Below are 20,510 nucleotides of genomic sequence, written 5' to 3' on the forward strand. Positions count from 1 at the left end.
GGTCAGCCGGGGCGTGCCCTTGGGTGGTCGGTGCATGGCTGAGTGGGAATCTCGGCTGCCCCTATCAACCCAGGTATAAATGGTGACAGAAATGAAGGAGCCTGTGGGCAGCTTGGGACACTTGACAAGCTGAGGCAGAGAGCTCCCCTGGGCCGAAGGAGTCCATATTTCCCACCCTGTGCCCCAGACCTTTCCCCTCCCAGCCCGAGGGGAATCCCAACTCAAGGCCACCATCACCCCGCTGTGGCTGTGTCACCCATCCAACCCCAGGGGTTCTTCAGATCATCTGCCCGCCCAGAGGAGCTCCCTGAGTCACCCTTCAGTCAGTGCTTGGATGACAGGAGCATCCACAGCTTTTTTGGTGTTTCCTCAGCCTCCACAAGAAGGGTCTGGAGCCGGATGCGCCATTCCCCCTTCGGCGCCGCGAAGACGCAGGCGGGGTCCACCCGGGCCCATTTCCTCTTGCTCACTGTGGTGGTTTTAGGTTGCTTGTCAGTCACTTGTCAAGGATGGAAGGGCTGGAGCTTTTCCCCTGCTCTCTGAAAATCAATAAACGCCATTTTACCAAGGCATTCTGGCATCACCAATGTCTATTTTTACCCAACTCGGCCTTCCCAACCTCCTCGCTTCGCTGCCACGCGTTCCCTTCGTCGCTCTTAAAACTCCGCCGTTTCTCTGCCTCAGGATGCCGTTTCCTTGGGGTTTTATTTCTGAGCGCTTAGGGCTGGATCCAATTCCCCCCGGGGGTGTCAGGAGGGGCTTTTTTTTTTTTTTTTTTTTAACACCTGAAGGGGGCTGCCCACTGCCTTGCACCTTGTCTCAGCGCTTACATCTGCGGGGAGTGGGTGGTGTAGGGCTGAGCCTCTCCTCGCCTCCTACACCCGCTCGGCACTGGCTGGGCTGGCACGTAACTGTGGAGTGTTCCTTGCCAGTTCTGAGGAAGTGGAGAGCCAGGGCAAAAAATAGTTGGGATTTGAAAGCAACATCTGACAAAGTTCGGTCTTCCAAAGGAAGCAGCCGCTGATTTCTGTCTTTTATTTGCCTTGGGGTGAGCTAGGTATTGTCTTCATAAATGTCTTCCTCTAGCAAACGAGGTGGAAAAATAAGTGCTGGGTTTTGTGTTTACCAGCTTCCCTAGTAAACCTTTAAAAATATGGTGCCCCTTGGTTCTGTGTCTGAACAGCAAAGGACAACCACAGCCAAGTTACTAGAGGAATCCCTTTCACGTTTTCAATTTGTCATATTTTTGCTGTTATGTTAACCTTCTTGACACTGTTTTTTCTTGGAAAGGAGACACTCCACGTTCAGTTCTCGCTCGTATTTTCATTCCTAGAGCTCTTTGCATTTCACTGCTAATTAACTTTCAATAACTGTCATAGGGTTGCAGTCAGTCAGCATGAACCAGACAAAATGTAGCTTTAGGGGACCACACTCTGTCAAAAACTATTAGAAACCTTTGCTTGATTTCTAAGGAGAACGTACTCGCTCAAGCAGGATAGAGCAGCTATTAGCAGGCATTCTACCCCAGTAAGAAGTCCTTAATAACAGAGACTCAGTGCTTTCTTTACAGCCCTCCTTCCAGAGCAGCTCTGATTCATTATGTTGCATTTTCCTTGCTTTCTGATTGTTTGTCTGGCTTCCTAAGTGGTGGTGTTGCTTAGGCCAAAGCTTGAGTTCTGAGTTTAAAGGTGGAATTTTTAACTCTTTGCTCACAAATGTGATTGGAAATGGAGGAGCAGGGGAAGGTCACTTACAGGTACAGCTCTGCCCTTCCCAGGTCTTAAGAGCTGGGGGGGGAGGAGTGAGACCAGCTTTGGGGTGGGAGAGCTTAGGGGAAGACCTGTAGCAGGCAGCATTGCTGGTGGCACTGGGAATGGGTCACATTCCCAAGGTGCAGGGCTCTCCAGTTCCATGCTTTGCACAAATTGACTCAAGTAATTGGGAAGGCAGCAGGTGATCAGTGCAGAACATGTCCTGGCACATCCTTTCCTCTCAGGTTTTTGGAGCTCTGAGTTATGCCACCACTGGCGGCCCCTGAAACACTCCTTAAAAAATATCATCCAAAATCCTTTTGTCTAGCTGCTTCAAAGCCAAATGTGATGTCAGATGTCACACCAAACCCTCCTTGTGCCACAGAGACCTCAGCTACTCCCTGATGGTGATTTCTTTGGCCTGGAAATAGGTTACAGCTGTGTGAGGAGGTGGTAGGGGAGTCCTCTGCTCCTCAAAGCCTTACCTGCTATGGCCCTACTGCAGCATCTGCAACCCCAAGCTGGGGACAAGGCACTTGGGGTCCCAGTTCCCACCTTGCCAGGTGAGATGCTCATCACCCACTTGCAGCCTCCTGTTTGATTTTTTAATTAGAGCTAATGGAGGCTTTTAATTTCCATGGGTGCCATTACCATCTCCATGCATGCTCCTGAGGATGCTTCCTCTGCTTTTTTTTATTTCTTTCCCCCCATTCTTCTTTTCTCTCCTTTGCCCTCCTTATGTCAGCAATAAGTGTAATGTGTTTGTGGAGTTACAGAGTGGTTTATCTTTCTTTGGCCAGCCCTGGGGAGGGGTGGGGGGGTATAGCTGAAGCCCCAGAATTCTTGCTTTCTTAGAGCTGGCAGGTGGGTGTTGGATTGTGTCATTTGTAGGAGGTGAACGTCAAAGGAAGTGGGATCAAGTGCTGGAGGAGGTTTGCAAGCCAGGTACTTAATATTTGGTTTCCTGGAAAAGCAAGGAAAAAAAAAATTAGCAAAACAGGCAGCTTTTGTGACTTTCATTTTCCCATGTAATCAGAATAACACAATACTGTAAGTGCTTAAGCATGGGTTTGGGTTTGGTTTTTGCTTTATGGTTTGGGGGTTTTTTTGCTGTTTTTTTTTTTGTTTTTTTTTTTAAGGTTTGTTTGTTCTTTTTTTCCCCTTGGTTTGCTCAGGATGGAGAACTAATGTGTTTCCCTTTAAATAGTTTCACATGTTTTGGTGGATTCTGTTGAATGTTTATTCCAGCAATACAAATAATTCCTGTTCTGTAAGTGCCTTCACAAATAACATGATTTGTTATCAGGTACATTATGTTATCTTTTTATTTGATGTAAAATGGTCTCTTAAAGTTAAAATTAGAAGAGCCATTTGAGACTATCTTGTTCATCTCCAAGTGCTTTTTTTCAAGAGTGCATTAGTCTGAATTATTTCACAGGCAAAATACTGAGTTATTTTGGGGGGAGAAAAACTGATCTACAAATGAAAAGAATAGCTACTTATTTTACAGTAGTTTTATGGTAATTGCTGTTTTATTTTACCTCTGTAGATACTGAGCTAGAGACTGCTCTACTAGGAATATTTCTTTCTCCTAACCTGCTCTAGGTAATAGAGATCTTCTGCAGTCCTTATTCAGGCTAAGCTTGGAAATTAACAACAGAAATTATTTCTTTAGAGGCTACCTGTGGATTAAGCAAAAGGACTGTGTTTTTCCTTTATGCTGTTTTTTTTCTTAAATCTTTGCCTACGTAATCTAAGTGCAAGAAGTTTTTTCCAGCTGTCTCTTGAAAAATCCATGTGCCCTAACACGTTTTCCCATTATCTCCCTGTTGTTAGATAAAACCCTCTGAGTAAAACAGCTTTTTTTTTTCTTTTTTTTTCCTTCTTGTATGGCTTCCTATTTAGGCAGCTTCCTTGGCATTGGACCCCACACTTGTTTTCCCACTGCTGTCCAAGGGACCTGCAGGTCAGGAGGAAGGAATCAGCTGCTGGTGAGGTGTTCACAGGAGGTGTTGCCAGCAGGAGATAACACCCTGGCTTCAGCAAGGTGTTCTGGTGTAAATTCATTGATCTCTCATTGACATGGCTCCTGATTTATGCAACAATAAGTAAGTAAGCACAACAGTAAGTGAGGCAGCAGTGGGCCTTAAATATTTATCTGCTTTATTTTTAGCATGCTGATTGCAGCTATTTATGTAGCAGGGATACAAATCTTACTGGATTCCTCCTTTGCTTTGAATCTGCAACGGAGAGGCAATATTTTGTTTATTGTTTGTTTGTTTTGTTTTGTTTTTACCACAAGCTCTTATTTATTATGTTAAATTTACTCTTGATTAATCTGTTACAGGCTTCATTTTTTTTTCAAGGGCCTCTTAATCATGGCTTTTAATAAGGGATCTTGTTACTTATCTGAAGGAGCATGGGTGCAGCCTAAGAGCAGCTGTGAGATTGCTTTGCAGTGCTGTGCAGTCATTTGTGCCTTACATGGATATATCCCTGGGGAAAGGTCCCAAAATTGTAAGGAGGCTCCCCTGTAGAGCAATTTGAAAGAAGCCATTACTCTTTAGTTCAAAAGAAAAACCATGTTTGTGGTTGGTTATTTGCTTAATAATAAAATCAGAGAATAAAATACAGTCTCCTGTGAGAGGCTTTTGCTGGATGTAGGATGGGCAGATGGTGGTGCTGATTGGAATGAGCCCAGCTCCATGCCAGCATGGAAGGGAATGGCATTCCTTCTGAAATAAAGGAAGGATAAACTAGGCTGGTGGATGGAGAGGCTAGGAAATAGAGTGTGGTTGCAGATGGTGGCTCAGAAATCAGCCCTTTTGGCTCTTAGGCTGCTCAGTGTTCTGTGGCTCAGCTTCAGAGTTACCAAATCCATTTTTTTTCTTTTCATTACCAATGGTTTGGTGATCCCAGCCTGGTTTTTGGTTGTCTCAGGCATGTACCCAGGACTTCACCAGCAGCTGAACAGTCCCCACCACAGGCAGGACATCACTTTTGTCTTCCTGCATCCCTTCCTTGGAGAAACAAAGGACTTACCTGCTGCCATGAACTTTAAAACCTTATTCCATATTTGATTTGAAAAAAAACAAATGTTGATAGCCTGGGGAGGGAAGAGGAGTAAGGGATAAAGTCAGCAACCCCTGTGTTTGTGCTGAGAAGTCACAGGAGGTGGTACAGGCTTGTAAAGAGGTCACAGGAGCAGTAAGTGTGTGTCTGACTGTCTCATGCTTTCAGCTTTGCCTTCATATCCACTATTGTTGCTTGTTACTCCATTTTATGGATTGCCTCCAGTTGAATTGTTCTGGGATTTGATGAAGCACTCCAGGAAAAATGAACTGCTAACAGTGTTAAACAAGTGTGAAAAGAATTATTCTCTTTCCAGTGGTTCTTGAAATGAAATTTTCGCCCTGATGTCTTCAACCACCTTCATTATTAATCTCTGTCTTGTCAGAGGAGGCTGTTCCTCTCTTTTAGGTGGAGAGATGCTGTTTTGTATCAAGATTGTGGCCACGTTTTCCAATTACTTTGCTGTCACACTTCTGCCTGAAGCCCATTGCTGGTGTGCCAATAGCCTAACCAGGGAAAATTGAGGACTTTTGCTCAGCCAGGTGCATGTTTTGTAGCCTCCTCTTCTGAACTGGGCCTCTCCACAAGCCAGTGGCAGAGCTCCAGGGGCTCCACATCCAGTCCTTGATGTTGGTGCTCTGAGCATCCTTTGTTAACCCCCACTTGCTTGCTGGAAGCCTTCTTGTGGGGCTTCTCGTGTGACACTGCTCCCCAGAAATTTTAAAGAGGGGCAGTCAGGTCCCTCTCAGGTACAACACAAAGGTAGCTTGCTGCTCTTCAAACCTTCAAAAGTCTTTTTTGGGCATCTTGCCCCATCCTGGTTTCTTCTATCTGTGTGTTCTGGTCCAGCTTGGGCTGGTGGCTGTTGGCTCACTCATACCCAGCACTTCCAAGCCACCCAAAACTTCTCCTTAGTCTCCCAGAGCCTGTTTCCTCTCACTGCTTGCCACTGTACCCCTTCACCCCACACCCAGGTGAAATCCACTGGTGTGGAATTCCTGTTGCCAGCAAAGCCTGCCAGGTTGGCACACATCCCCTCCCTTCCCAGCACGCCTGGCACTTGGGAATTTCTGCTTCTCCTGCTTTCAGAAGGTTGCTATGAATCTCCAAACAGGCTGCTTAGTGTTTTGTTTTGTTTCCCCCCTCATCAACTCAGGATTTTTTGACTGCTACACTTCCCTGTCTACAAGCAAACACGGGAGAGATGGAGAAAGTGAGTGATTAAGGAGAGATACACCCGTGGCTATGCTTGATTAATGGGTTTACATTGTCCATTACCCACAGGCAGCTTTCCAGTGCCTTTCCCTAAAACAAGGTCACCTGCTCAAAGGGCTGCCTTTTGTAAAATGCTGATAAGCAAGAGGTGCTTGGTGTGTGTGTGTAAGGAGGAGCCAGGCTGTACAGTCATTTTGCCCTGCTAGTCACAGCCACTCCTGCAGGCACTTGCAGAATGCAGGATGTGCCCCTAATAGGTCTTTGCAAATATTCCCTGCTGGAGTCATTTCAGCCTTTCCCAGCATTCCTGTCAGCTGACAGCAATAGGATCTCTGTGATGGTGAGAGCAGGGGGGGTACAAAGTCTTGATTTCCCCTCTCACACCATCTGGAAAGTGAAGGTAAAGATTCACTGGAGTGCCTCGGGTGAAAGGTTGAAGGAGCCTGGGCTCCTGTCTCTGGCAGTGGGCAGAGAAGGTTTGAGAGACTCAAAGAACAAAACAAAACATAAATACTTTTCTCCACTCCATCTTCTGTGCAAAGTGAGTGTTTCCAGCTCTGGCATCCATTCTAAAATAAGAAAGAATAACTTCAAGAAATGGGGTGGTGAGGCGAGGAGAGAGGGCGAGAGGGCTTCTCTTCAAAGTACTCACAGGGTTTAGTGTTCTGATCCGGTGCCAAATGCAACAAAGGCACTTGCCAAATGCCCTTCTGATGAGACTTGTCCTAGGGCTTTACAGCATTTCACCTCACTGCCTCTTTCTGCTGCAGTCAGGGGGTCTCTCTGATGCTGAGACCACAGCCCAGCCTGTGCAAAAATCCCTGTGGCTCCAAAGCATGCAGGACCCAGCCAGAGGGCCCTGTCCAGTATGATTAAAAGCATGATTTCTTCTTGGCTAACTGAGACTGGGGAAAGATGGATGCTGCATGGGTAAAACAGCCTGTCCCACACTGCTGTGTCATTTGTCACAGCCACCCCTGGACTGAGACCTCCTCCTGAAAGTCAGAGTAGATGCTCAGCATGGCCCTGTGGCTCCTACCAGCTGCTTATGACCAACTTTGCATGGCACTGCCATTTTCTCATTGTGTGTCTGATTATAAATCTGCTAAAGGCTGGGACATGAGTACCATGCTGCTCTGTCACATGTGAGTCTGGACAGTCCCACCTCAGGATTAGCCCTGCTGAACTACCTATGGATTTTCTGCAGAAAATGCACAAGAGATGGAAACAGAAGAATGACTCCAGGTTGGAAGCCCAAACTCTTTGTTTTCATGCCATGCCAGGTTTTTTTTTTAACTGCACAGTGCTCTTCTAGCCTTTCCCACCGTATTACACAGATATTAAAGCAAAGGGATATTTTATGTCTGTCCATTTTTATGCCAAATGTTTAAGTGTGTCAGCGAGCTTCTGTCTTGCATGTTCTCTTTGACTCCCACCCCCCCCCCAAAAAAAAAACAAAAAACCAAACCAAACAACTTTTAAAGCTTTTAATCTCAAAAGCAGCATAGTCTGGAAGCAGCAGCTTTTCTTCTGTGTCATTGAACCTCAAGTCTGAATTCCCAGAACTCTATTTCCAAAGGAAAGCATCCCTGGGCAGGTGCCATTTGCCAGCAGATTTGGACCTTTGGCCCTTCCCACCTCTGGTGCACCACAGAACTGGTATGCTGGCAAACACCTTTCCCTGCTTCAAAGGAGTTTCCAGTACCAAACACACCAGGATGCCCTGCCAGCTCTGTCAGCCAAACAGACTGCAGTCTAAGGAGGTCAGAAACAACCTAGACACACCTGGAAATACTCATAAAGCACTGGAGCCTCATCACTGTTGCTCAAGGTGTCCAGCAGCATTCAAAATGATGTGTGAACCAGACAGGTGTGGCTTCAGCAGCCTGGATGGCCCAGGAAATTCAGCAGGCTAAAATCATGCAGCTGAAGCTTGTCCATCTCTTAATTTGTTTGCATCCATGTCTCTCTAGCCCTTGCCAGCATCCCTGGAGGGATTTTAAAGCCGTGTAGCTGCTGAGGGACAAGGTTTAGTGGTGGACAGGGCAGTGCTGGCTTAATGGTTGGACTCCATGGTCTTAAAGACCTTTTCCCACCTAAAGGATTCTGTGATACTGATGACATTTAAATATTTTTTGATGTGGAGCAATAGTGTTACAGATACTGTGCTGTTATTGATTCAGTAGTAGTTATTGTCAGCATGGTTAATGGGTGGTCAGTGCAAACCTCACTTGATGCTCCTCAGAAGCAGAGGTTCTCTGGGCAGTCTCTTGCTCCCTGATGCTGTAACACCCCAGGCTCTTCCCAGTGCAAAAGCAGCATTCCTCCTTTGTTCTCTACTGGCATCTGCAGGAAAGAAAATCTTTCCTTCTAGGGTGAAATAATTCCTTTTCTATGGTATCTCTATGCTTTTGGTGTATTTGGAGCAGCTCATCATCAGACTAGAGCCAGCCTTCTGCTTAATCAGTTTTAAAAGTGTGGTTATAATCACTCACCACGTTTTTTAACAGCCATGGGGGAAGAGAAACAACACCCTGGCAAACTTGTTATTTCACATTCACGACTTGTGCTTCTACAACCAGTTCTCTGGAGTGTCACACCTCAAAATTTGGGCTCAGTGGTGGGGTGTGGGGCATGGCAGGTGCCTCTCCAGGACCACATTTGACTTTGGGTGCTTTTTGTTACTGCCAGTGTCAGGCTCATACCTGCAGTGAGCTGATGCTTGTCACAAAGCTGGGCACACCTCATCCTGCTGCCCTCAGTCCTTTCACCACCTCTGCTGGAAGAATCCTTGGAGTGTCCTGAAGAAGGCAGCTGGGGCAGAGGGAAGGTGATGGCAAGGCCAGGCAGAGGGAGGGTGAGCTGGGCCTAAGGAGTCTTGCTTTGGCTTCCAGTCCTCTCAAGTGAGGTTTGACTCCACCCTTGTGAACCTCTGGCAGCTCAGAGCTGTCATCTCTTGCTTAAATCTGGTATATCCCCTGCCACAGGAGCTGCTTTAACTCCTTTAGTGACTGTAGCACAAATCCTGGCTGTTTAATTGGATTTATCATGGCTATTGGGAGCATAAATGTGTTTACAGATTTGTTGTGAAAGCTTTTTTGTGTGTTTTTCTCGTAGCAAGTCAACTTCCATGTGGTGCAATTATGTTCAAGATGTTCCCTGTAGCCCTGGAGTAGTGTCAGCTTATATTGTGTGTGCCTGCTGTTATTCAAAAGGATTTTATCTGAGGCACGATGCACTGTGTTGGAGGGAGAAAAAGGGAGCTTGTTTTTTTAAAAAAAGGCATGCAGAGCTTAAAAACACAAGGAATTCTGTCAAATCCCTTTGCCTTATTACAGAGAGATGCTGGTCACTGTCTGCTGAAAAGCAAAACTTTTTTTTTTTTTTTTTCCCCACTCACTTCCTTCCTGCTCCATCCAACCAAATCCATCCCTCTGCAGTTTGCTCCTTTTGTGCTGCATCCTGAAAGGTTGGAGCAGACATATCAGAGACAAGAGTCTTGAGGGGTGGTGGGGGGTGGGGGTGGTGTGTGAAGAGATGACTTTTTGTTTGGTTTGGAAAGTTTCTTGGGTTTTGTTGGTTTGTCTGCCCACAGAGTCTGGCCTAGAAACTTGCAGGGTGTTTGAGGAGCCCCACGTGAAGCCTGCTCACGTTCCCAGCATGGGATGCTGCAGGATGGGAAGTATGGGAACCACCAACAGTGCTGCACTTCACACAAGGGTAAAGCTGCCAGTGCTCAGTCTCAGTTTCTAATTTTTTTTTTTTTATTATTATTATTATTATTATTATTATTAGCTGGGGTAACAATACAATGCAATTTAAGTGCCATTTTCTGCCTGATGGCAGTTAAGATATTAAATGTCACATCTGCCTAATGCTTTCATTCTTAACCATGACAAGAGTTTTCCCAGCACTTCTAAAAGAGACATTTCTGATGTTTCATTCCCTGATGAATGACAGTCAGAACCCAAAATCTGTTTTGTAACCTATTATTACTATTATTACTGCTGCTACTACTAATTGTTGTTATTAGCAAGCCTTGTAGAGGAGTTACAGGGAACACCAGGGAACACAATTCTCCTTGCCAAGGGAAAGGTCAGGATTTCTGGATGCCCCCATTGCCTGTAGCCTATTGCTGTCTGTGTTGGTTCCAGGTTTTTGGTTTTTTTTTTAGAAAAAGGCTCAGTGAAGGACAATTTCCAGGGCTGTGTCTCTGCTTTCTCCTGCTTTCTCTTTACTCCATCCCCTCCTCACAAAGCCCCTCTGTCCTAGGGGAAGCAGCTGAGCCCTTGGCTGAGGTTGGCACTGCAGTGAACAATGCAGGCATTTGAAAGCTGGAAAGCCCCAAACTCGTGGTCCTGTGACCAAAGAGATAATGGAAAGATCAAAAAGAAAGAAAGAAAGAAAGAAAAAAGAAAAATAATGACGCACAGTTTGAGAGGGCAAAGTGGGCTGTGGTTTTTCAGGGAGATGGGCTGGGTGCCTGGGATGTACAGGGCATTGCTCTTGCAAACCATTGAATATCTGCCTCAAAAATGCAAAGAGAAGGGCACGTGGAGCTTGCAGCTCTGCTTGGTCTGCCTCTTGCCAGTTATCAGATATTACCTGCCTTGATGTCCCAAGTGATAATGAGGTAAAGGAGTGGGAGAAAAGGATACAAGGATTGAAGCTAAGTAGAAGGGGAAACCCATATGGCAAATGCTTACTAAAAATAAGGGTGAGGGATCTCTGGCAATCAGCTCTCTGATGGCCCCATGTGGATTCACACCATCTGAGAATCTGGCTCCAGAAACTGAGAGCAGGGCTCGGAGAACAAAGTAACTGCACAGGCAAGCTTTGGGAAATATTTCTTACTGGTTTAGGAATCCCATATCTGCAGATCTACTTTCCCAATTGGAAATTTGGCCTGGATGAAAAAAAGAAAGAGCCTGAAGCTCTGTGGAGGTATGTAAGAATGCACCCAAGAATGTAGAAACACACCTTGGTTGGCTTAATCAGCTGAACATCTGCCAAATTTTCCAGAGCACTTTGTTAATTCAGAAAAAAAAAAAGATGACCATTAAAAGAGCACAAAGGAAACTTGGTGGAAGCACAGTGGCCAGGTTGTTTTACAGAATTCAGGTTTCCAGTCTGGTGAAAAAGGCTGCAGGATGAGCCATTTTTAAGTGTTTCACAAGACTTGTGAGTCATGCAAAATCCCATCGCGTTTCTCCCTCTGCTTGAAATCACAGAAGTTACGAATGGTAGAAAGAGCTATTAAATCACTGATAAGGAATGCTGCATGATGGGTTGGTAATAATAAATAAATAAAACCCCCTGGTTTTTCTGCTGGTTTATAATTCCCTGGGCATGAATTTGGCAGGTAAGAGTGAGGCATTGCAGCTCACCCTCAAAAAGGAGTGGCGTGCAGCTGGATCCCTTGGAGAGTCGCTATTCCTTCTCTTGGTTTCTTCACTGCTCCAGGCAAAGAGAGATTTTAATACCACTCCTTTATCTAGCACAGTTAATTTCCCCACCCTGTACCAGCTCAACTTCTCTGGCTGGTGTGTTGGGGGATGGTGGACCTGAGCTTTCATCTGCTCCCAAGTCCTCGGTGAACAAAAATTGCCCATTTGTGATCCCACAGAACCTGCTCTGCACCCAGATCACCCTGGGAAGGCAGGTAAGAGGTGACAGCAGGTCCTTATCTCTACCTGTGCTGCTGCTTCTGTAGGGTTAGGATACCTGTATCCTCTAGATATTTTTATTACTAGAATAAAACCTGCCTGGAACTGCTGCTGGGATGGATAAGGGCTGGGCTGGCCTTTCAGACATTCTTTTTGCCATCTTATGCCACTGTCATTGTTGGAACCCTTCTCTTTTAGTTTTTTTTTTTTCCCTGAAATGCTATGGTGAGATTTCCCAGATGCTGTGTTCATGTTGGCCAGGAATTTTTAAAGACTGAGGAGGAACTGAAGGCAAGCACTAGGCAGGAAAGGGTCTTACCTGACCATAAACCATAATCATAGGGAAATTTCTATTTCAGTCACCATTTTTGGAGCACATATTGGAAGGCAGAAATTGCTTTTGGCATGAATAAAAGTAAAGTCAAACAATAGGAAAAAACAGTGCCAATTTTGCCAGTATTTTGTGGTAAAATGAAGAGGGAAACACTTATTTTTGTTGAAATCTGGATTGAACTGGTTTTTAGCTGAGGAAAAATCCTGTAGTTCAGGGTCTTGGCTTGTGGCACAGAGAGGAACAGTTCTGCTTCTCAACAAACCTGAAACGTTCTTCCCATTAAATAGATTTCTGATGACTTCCCCTTGCTACTTTCTTCAGTTTTCCATTTCCACACATTTTTTTCTTTCCCACAGTCACTTCATCTTCTCTCTAAGCAGTTCCTGCTGGAGAAAAAAAAAAAAAATAATAAAAGAAACCCAAATCACCATAAGTTAGAACTTCACACCATTCTTTTGATGACATCCCTCAGAGCTAGATCATTGCCACCAGCAATGCCACCAAAACCCTGGTCCTCAGCTATGCAGACAGCAGTGCTCACCAAGCATGTCCTCTCCTGGCATCTTGTGGTGGTTGATCCAGATCCTGAGCCACCTTTCTGTGCAGATAAAGGGGGGATGGTCAGCAGCAACCTTTGGGCATTCAGCTTCTTCCTCTTTCCCCACCACTGTGGAGGATCTGTCATCTGATATTCTCTGATGGGAAAGGTCAAAAACAATCCTGAAGCATCATTCCATGTGAAATTCCATGGGTCCTGCCTTCAGGTGGCTGCAAAATTCCACACTTGTAATAAACTGAGATACTAATTTATTGTAAAATATCTTTGGGGCAGGTTAACTTCCTGAGCCAGGCCTTGGCAATGCTAAAAGTAAGTCTCAATATAGAAAAGGATGATAGGATTAAAATTGCTCATTCCCACCAAAAAAAGTCATCTGTTGTCAAAAATGTCTAACCATGTCACATCTCTAACTCTCCATTTTTTGTGGAGTAACACCAGGCCTACTTCATCCTGCTCTTGCAGGTCTAGTGAGTGACTGTAATGTCTTGTGTAGTGAGGATGCTGGAAGTAGATATGAAGAGATACTGATTTCTAACAAAATCAACTCAAGGTCAACACCTAGCATGGAAAATTTTAGCCCAGATAATTGAAGTTTAGCCAGATCAAAGCATCACAAAACAGAATTTCATTACAGGAAATGTTAGGTAAGTGATGAAGCTCCCAGCCCTGCTAGCACTTGCCACCTTAAGATGGATCAGCACCTTAAGAAGATCATATCTTCAGTCTTTGAAAAGCTGGCAGCTAATTTTGAAAACAAAAAGGCCTCTACAGCAATTATTGGAGTCAACCTCACTGCTATCCATGGATCACTCCAAAGTGATGATGTTTTCCTGCCTTCTTGCTTGGCAAACTCCTTGGAAGAGGTCCTGCCTCTTCCAGTTGTGTTCAGTACCTGTACAAAACCTTTCTCACTGATGTCAAACCTGCACAGAGGGCAGCACATAGTGGTACATCACAGGGAGAAAAGTTGTGCTCTGTTTGTGTGTCTGTAGCTCTGGGACATCCCAAGCATGGGTCCAGACCCAGTTGTGTTGGATCCCATTGACAAGCCAAGGGGAGATTTTTGGAGCTAAGAATATGCAGAGTGGATTCAGCTGGCAGAGGTGCTGGAGATCTCTTTGATGAGCAGCTACAGAGTTCAGCAGAAAAAAAAAAATAAAATCCTCCTTTCCTGAGGAGCATGATTTGTAAGGTTTGTGACTGCCTTATGCCTTTGGGCAGATGTTCTGCCAGGTGAAGAGGACTCTCTGAAATGCAAAATGCATTGGTTATTGCACACTGGATTGTCCCCAAGCTGCCTTGTCACCATGGCACTGGCCTGGGAAAGCTGCAGATCAAAAGCTTCAGGGAGCTGTATGGCTGAAATGGTTCTGCTTTAATCATCCATGAAAAAAAAGACCTAAACAGAAGATTTAGACCTAAACCTGCCTGCTTTGGGTTCCTCTACAAGTAATTATAGGACCAAGCAACAGCAAGATGCTCTCTCAAAGATGAGTAGTAGATGGTTGGGTCTCCTCAGGAAAGCTGCAGCAAAACAGGTCATTAAAAAAAAAACAACTTTCTGAGGCTATGGAAAATGGATGAAAAGAAATATCTAATGAGAAGGAGAAAATCCTCATGAAAGGAAGTGTTTTATCTGATGTCAGAAAAGGTTGGCTTTCATTCTGACCCTCTTGTGTTTTTTTGTAGATAGCTTTTAGTGGGCCCTTAAGTTGTTGTCAAAGGTTATTACTTTTCCAGTGGCATTAGAAAGGCTGAAATGATATTTGCAGTGAGGGTAAGTGACTCTCTTGAGGTTTTAGCACCCACATCTCCAGATTGACTGGGAATGCAGGCATTTAGTAAATCTGAAAATCAGTTCCTCTTGGCTCTGCGTGCTCCAGAGAAGCCAACAGAAGTTTTGTGAGTAAGGACCAGAGCAGGATCACAATATATAGGACCTATATCTGGAAAAATTAAGGCATCTAGAATGAATGCCAGCTTAGTGGTGGCCTTTATTCTTTTTGTCCAGACCACCTCATCTGTGGAAATCAGGGAAGCCCTACTGTTGGTTGCACCAATGGGAACAGCAAGACCTCCCTTTCTGGTATTGGCTTTGGCTGACTGGAGATGTAGTGCTTAACAATTTCTGTACTTTAAAAATCACTTCAGGTTTCTGGTTCCCAAAGTAAAAGAGCTCCATTCAAGGTCTGGAGTAGATTAAAGCTGAACATGAGCCAGCAGTGTGCCCAGGTGGCCAAGAAGGCCAATGGCATCCTGGGCTGGCTCAGGAACAGCATGGCCAGCAGGTCCAGGGAAGGGATTCTGCCCCTGTGCTCAGCCCTGGGGAGGCCACAGCTTGAGTCCTGTGTCCAGTTCTGGGCCCCTCAGCTCAGGAAGGAGATTGAGGTGCTGGAGCAGGTCCAGAGAAGAGCAAGGAGGCTGGGAAGGGATCCAGCACAAGTCCTGTGAGGAAGGGCTGAGGGAGCTGGGGGTGTTGAGGCTGGAGAAGAGGAGGCTCAGGGGAGACCTCATCACTCTCTCCAACTCCCTGAAAGGAGGTTGGAGCCAGGGGGGGGTTGGGCTCTTTTCCCAGGCAACTCTCAGCAAGACAAGAGGGCACAAGAGGTCTCAAGTTGTGCCAGGGGAGGTTTAGGTTGGACATTAGAAAGAATTTCTTTCTGGAGAGGGTGCTCAGCCATTGGAATGGGCTGCCCAGGGAAGGGGTGGATTCTCCATCCCTGGAGATATTTCAAAAGAGCCTGGATGTGGCACTCAGTGCCATGGGCTGGGAACTGCAGCGGGAGTGGATCAAGGGTTGGACTTGATGATCTCTGAGGTCCCTTCCAACCCAGCCAGTTCTATGATTCTATGATTCTATGAAAGCAATGACTGCTAATCCAAAACTGGTTCTTGGGATGCTTCATGAGTAGGGAGGTGGCTTCAACCACGATGGGGTGAATGACCAGGGAGGACCTGGCAATTAAAACCAATGCAGAGGACCAAAGGTTAATAGAAATGAGGTACATGTCTACTTGTACACCCAGCTGTACAGCTATCTCTCAGTTATACTGAACCATTCCCTGCCTTGCCAGCAGTTCCCAACTCACTGTTTTCCTTCCAGAAAGAAAATCCTTGACAGACTCAAAGCGATGAGTAACATCTCCACTTTCTTCCACTCCAGCTGCCACACAAGTACATAGTGCTGGTCCCTTGTTGGTCCAGCAAATGTGACCATCTTAACCTTTTCTTGTTGTCCCATTTCTGCCCTATCACTTCCAGGTCAATCCCAGTTGTGGTATGGCAAGGTCTTCTCTGCACAGACACTGTGATTGCCTTAAGAAGAAGAAAGAAATGACTGATAAACAGTGGTGTATGTCTAGGGAAAATGTCAGCACTTAAACCTGAGTCTTGCTTTTCCCTCTGAGTAGTCATTGCTGGATCCTCTGCCCTTCCTTACAAGTGGGTTTGAGGAGGTGGTTGTTTTGGCTGGAATTGGAGAGGCACAGGTGGCACCACCAGCTGTAAACTGGAGGAGGCACTTCCTGATTATGACCACTGCCTACACACTGATCATTGCCAAGAGAGGAGCTGGAAGGCACAGAAGCCTTCTCCTTACTTGGAAAAAAGGGCCTGGAGGATAATCATCCCTCCTCTCTCCTGCAGGCTTTCACCTGTAGGCTGCAGGCTTCTTTGCAAGAACTTGGTTTCCCAAAATGCTGGGATGGGAAGAGCCCTCAGCCATCGTGGAGACATGGAATAAATGGAGGCATTGAGCATTTCAATTAATGCACCTCACATCTGGGCACTTGGGTCCATAAAAAGCCACTGGGAGCACAAGAGAAGTGCACAGTGTATTTGAAAGCCAGATATTTCTTTTTTTTCTTTTTTTAAGGGACTTCAGCATGGCTTCAGATGTCTGCTTAAGCACAGCAAATAAGGGGTTGTTAGCTCCTTGATTTTTGCAAGGTCAAGATTTTGCCCTGAGGCTTTAAGTGTCAGGAGCAAGAGGCTTGTCTGAGGCTGCAGAGTGATGATGGAGACCCCATCTCCAGCAAAGAGTTTGGGATGCTGCTTAGCAGGGTGGGGGGGGTTAGGGTTAGGGTTTGGAGGCCACTGCTAGCTACCTGCATTATCTGGACCATCCTGGTCTCAGCTGCAAGCACACACACACACCACAATTTGCAGTAATGTATTTTTATTGCCAAGTAACCATGTTTTGGATTATTGTCTGGTGCTCAAGTCTCCACCTTCACATAATGGAAGCTTCTCTTGCTGGCCCCGACTTGCCTTGTCTTGGGGAAATCTGAGATGCCTTGTCTCCTCCTTTGCTGAAAGCCCTTTTACTCTGATCATTCCTCATCCTCATGGTCTTGGTTTTCACCTGGTGACCTAAAAGTGGGTCCCCTGCCCTGCTGGCAGCAAGGGAGGAGGAGCCAGCAGGAGCTTAACCCACCTCCTCCTGCTCCTCACCCACGCCTTCAAGGGGAGAGCCAGATTAAAAGATTAAAGTTACCAACTGAAAACCCCTTGGGGCTGCTGATGGGATCTGTGCAGCTGGCTTCAGAGCCCAGCTCCAGATCCTGCTGGTTTCATTCTTGCTGGAGCTGCTGTGGCAATCTGGAGCCACTGATGGGTGGAATGACACAGGGAGGGTCCCAAATCCTCTGATGCTTTCAGGGCCTTCCTTCCAGAGAGGTCTCGTAGAAGCCTCACTCTATCAAACCCATCACTAGATATGCCCAGTTTTAGAATGGTTTCTACTGCTTTTTAGTGTATTTCCTCACTTTTTTTTTCTCCCTCTGTATTTTCAGTAGGACTGGGCAAAGAATGGCCTGGAAGTCACAGAAGTAAAACCATGTCCCAACCCACAGTGCCATTGAAGTGCCTGTAGGTATGACACATAATGAAATTAAATTATTTTTATTAGGCCTAAGCAGTGAATCTGAGCCAAGATGATGATTCCATTTAATATTCAGTGCACTGAGCTCTCCAAAGTAGTTTTTCCCCAATTTTTTTGTTTGTTGCTGTTGTTCTTAAGTTTCGGGATGCTCTTCCCCCAAGTGCTGAGGTGACACCAGAGTGGAAGGAGCACCCATACCTTGTCACCCATGCAGGGAAACAGGATGGTGGCCAGACAACCAGTTGATAGTTTTGACTGGCATGGGCCCAGTGTGCAGCCTTTCTTCATCTTTGGCTGTAGAACCACACATCATTTGAGTCTGTGCCTTAAGGGAGGATGGCTGCAGGACCTGTGTTTCCCAAGGGACTGGAATGGGCACAGCTAAAATTCCCCACAGGCACAGCTCTAAAATGGAACAAGTTTCCAGGTTCGTGCTTGTTTTGAGGAAGACTAAATGAGAAGTTTCAGCCAAGTCTTGTTTTATGACCTATCTGCTTGCACAGGTCTTTGTGATGAATCTGCATCCTCAAACTGATTCTAATTAGCACTCTGTTTTATTTACATAGGATTAATGTGAATCAGATGACAAGATGAAATTCTTTGATCTTCGGGGTACAAGAGGTGAGATTGTGATGACTTTAAACAGTTGCTCCTGGCCATAAAATCTGTTCATTTGAAAATCAATAGGAAGATATCACTTGCAGCGTTGATGAGATAATTTCCTCTGCTACTCAGCCCTGACCCTGTTCTCCTGGTTTTCACCCTCCTATCAACTTTAAATATTGGTTTTGTTGGGTTTTTGGTTTTGGTTTTTTTTTTTCCTGGAAGCTCTTCTCCACCCCACCCTGCATAGCTACCCATGTGTGTGTGAGTACTCTCCTTTTAATTTGATTTCTTTTCCTTTTTTCTTTTGTTTTTATTTCTTTCTTTGACTTTCTGATTTAAGGGCACCTGGTACACACTCTTCTCCAAAAACTCTCTTCCCAGCCATGCATTCATTTGGGTGTTGTATTTGCCAAAAAGACAGCCTGATCCATATTCTGCACTGGATTGGATGGATTTATAGGTGCAGGGTTTCAGAGACTGCAACCCTTCTGGGGCTTGGTCTCTGACAAGTGCTGTCATCTGTTCAGTGAGTTCTGCCTCTTCCACCAGGGCCTGAATATTTATGACAGTAAATAACAATCCTGGCCTCTGACCCAGCATTTTTTCTTCAGCAGATCTAGAATTGGTTTACTGAGGGGGCAGTCAAATCATTAGCATCCTGATTTCCAGATGTGGGGAAACGGAGGTGCTGGAAGGTGAAATAACTTGTTTGGTGTTGGAAGGGGAGAGCTGGGAGGGGAGTGCAGCCATCTCTGGCCCCAGCTACAAGACCTTGCAGCCTCCTCAATGACAGCTCACGAAATCCATGTTTGTGGAGTGCATTTTTTTCCTCTTCCCCATCAACAGGGAACAATTTGAGCCTTTTCTTCACAGGCATTAATAACCAACCCAGAGAAATCTGTTCCAACGTGCAATTTCAGCAGTGTTCCAGCATGTGCCATGACCCAGCCAGCAGCTGGGACCTGCTGGAAGGAGGCAGACAAAGGAGAGGGGGAGAGGTGGCCCCTACACCCCTGCCCTCTGCTCCTCCTCCACTGGGGACCAACCACGGAGATATTCTGCGTGGGGCTCCTGGGGGAGCTGTACCAGCTGCTGTCTTGGCAGCCTTGGAGCTGCCTCTGGGTCTGACTTGTCTCCTTGAATATAATTGCTCACTGCTGGTCTTTTTTGTTGTGTTTTGTTTTGGTTTTTTTTTTTTTTTCTCCCTTTCCCTTTGAGTCTGTGGCACTCGTATCCTCCTCGGATTCCACGTCTCAAATCTTGCAGCCTGGAGAGCCCGAGGAAATGGGAGAACTGATCATCTGCAGATTTCTTCTGCATATTATGAAAGTGTCCCTGTGCCATGTGTGACTCCAATCTTTTTTTTTTGTGTGTGTTTCATCAGAGAGTCAAGCTGTGCCACAGAGGTCTGTGTGCTGAGCCAGGAAGAAAGGAGCTCCCAGCTCTGTAGAGGTGGCAGCACAACCATTGCTTCACCCCATGCTTCACCTCCCCACACTGCTCAGCATGAAAACTGCTATAAAATTAATTATAAAATTATAAAATTTATAATTTCAATAAAATTATAAAAAAGGACTTTTGCCATCCCACCCTTCCTATTTGTGCAGGGCAGACATATGCTGAAAGAGACTTATGCCCTGTTGTCAGGACATTTGGAGCGGGGTGAGAAAGTATTTGAATGTTAATGATAGGACAGCACTAAAAGAAAAAAAAAAAAAAAACCAAACACTAAAATTCTGTGAAAACACTTCCCTGCTTTTCACTGTAGGAGTCTTGATTTGTCTCATTGGTGGCTCATTGGATTCATAGGTGTCCTGGGAATTTCTTGCAAGAGAAGGGGGTTGCATTGAGCATCCCTGGTGATAATTTCTTTCCCTGGTCTTGATGTGCACCATTCCTGCCCCCTTTTCCCCTACAAGTGGCTGCATTTCTGCTGCACTGTGTGCATGGTGTATAAAGCATCTCTGTTAGGAGGACATTGGGGTTGTTCAGCCTGGAGAAGGCTCTGGGGAGATCTTAGAGAGGCCTTCCAGTACCTGGAAGGGGCTACAGGAAAGCTGGGAAGGGGCTTCTTGTGAGGGCACGGAGTGATAGGACAAGGAGGAATGGGTTTAAACTGAAAGTGGGAAGATTTAGGTTAGATATTAGGAAGAAATTCTTCACTCTGAGGGTTGGTGAGACACTGGCCCAGAGTAGCTGTGGCTGCCCCATCCCTGGAAGCGTTGAAGGCCAGGTTGGATGGGGCTTGGAGCAACCTGGTCTGGTGGGAAGTGTCCCTGTTCCCAGCAGCGAGGTTAGGACCGGATGCCCTTTAAGGACCCTTCCACTCCAAACCATCCTCTGATAGAGCATTCAGGATGAGAAGCCTATACGAGCGTGGTACTAATAATATTTTACAGCTTTAATTACCACGATTGTAGTGCCT

General features: G+C 45.8%; 1 long non-coding RNA gene across 2 annotated transcripts; it reads left to right on the forward strand.

Moving 5' to 3' along the window:
* The first annotated feature begins 2,918 nt into the window (after positions 1-2,918).
* On the forward strand, positions 2,919-19,604 carry LOC139797857 (uncharacterized). 2 transcript variants are annotated; one of them, XR_011726601.1, is made up of 5 exons: positions 2,919-3,021; positions 3,657-3,863; positions 9,634-9,758; positions 18,046-18,100; positions 18,959-19,248. It is a non-coding gene; the product is annotated as an uncharacterized lncRNA (long non-coding RNA). The 2 variants fall into 2 exon arrangements; XR_011726602.1 differs by lacking the exon at positions 18,959-19,248 and adding an exon at positions 19,470-19,604 and having other exon boundaries at positions 2,919-3,863.
* Positions 19,605-20,510: the final 906 nt, after the last annotated feature.

The sequence above is a fragment of the Heliangelus exortis genome, chromosome 6 (assembly GCF_036169615.1).
Source record: "Heliangelus exortis chromosome 6, bHelExo1.hap1, whole genome shotgun sequence".
Classification (NCBI taxonomy): Eukaryota; Metazoa; Chordata; class Aves; order Apodiformes; family Trochilidae; genus Heliangelus; species Heliangelus exortis.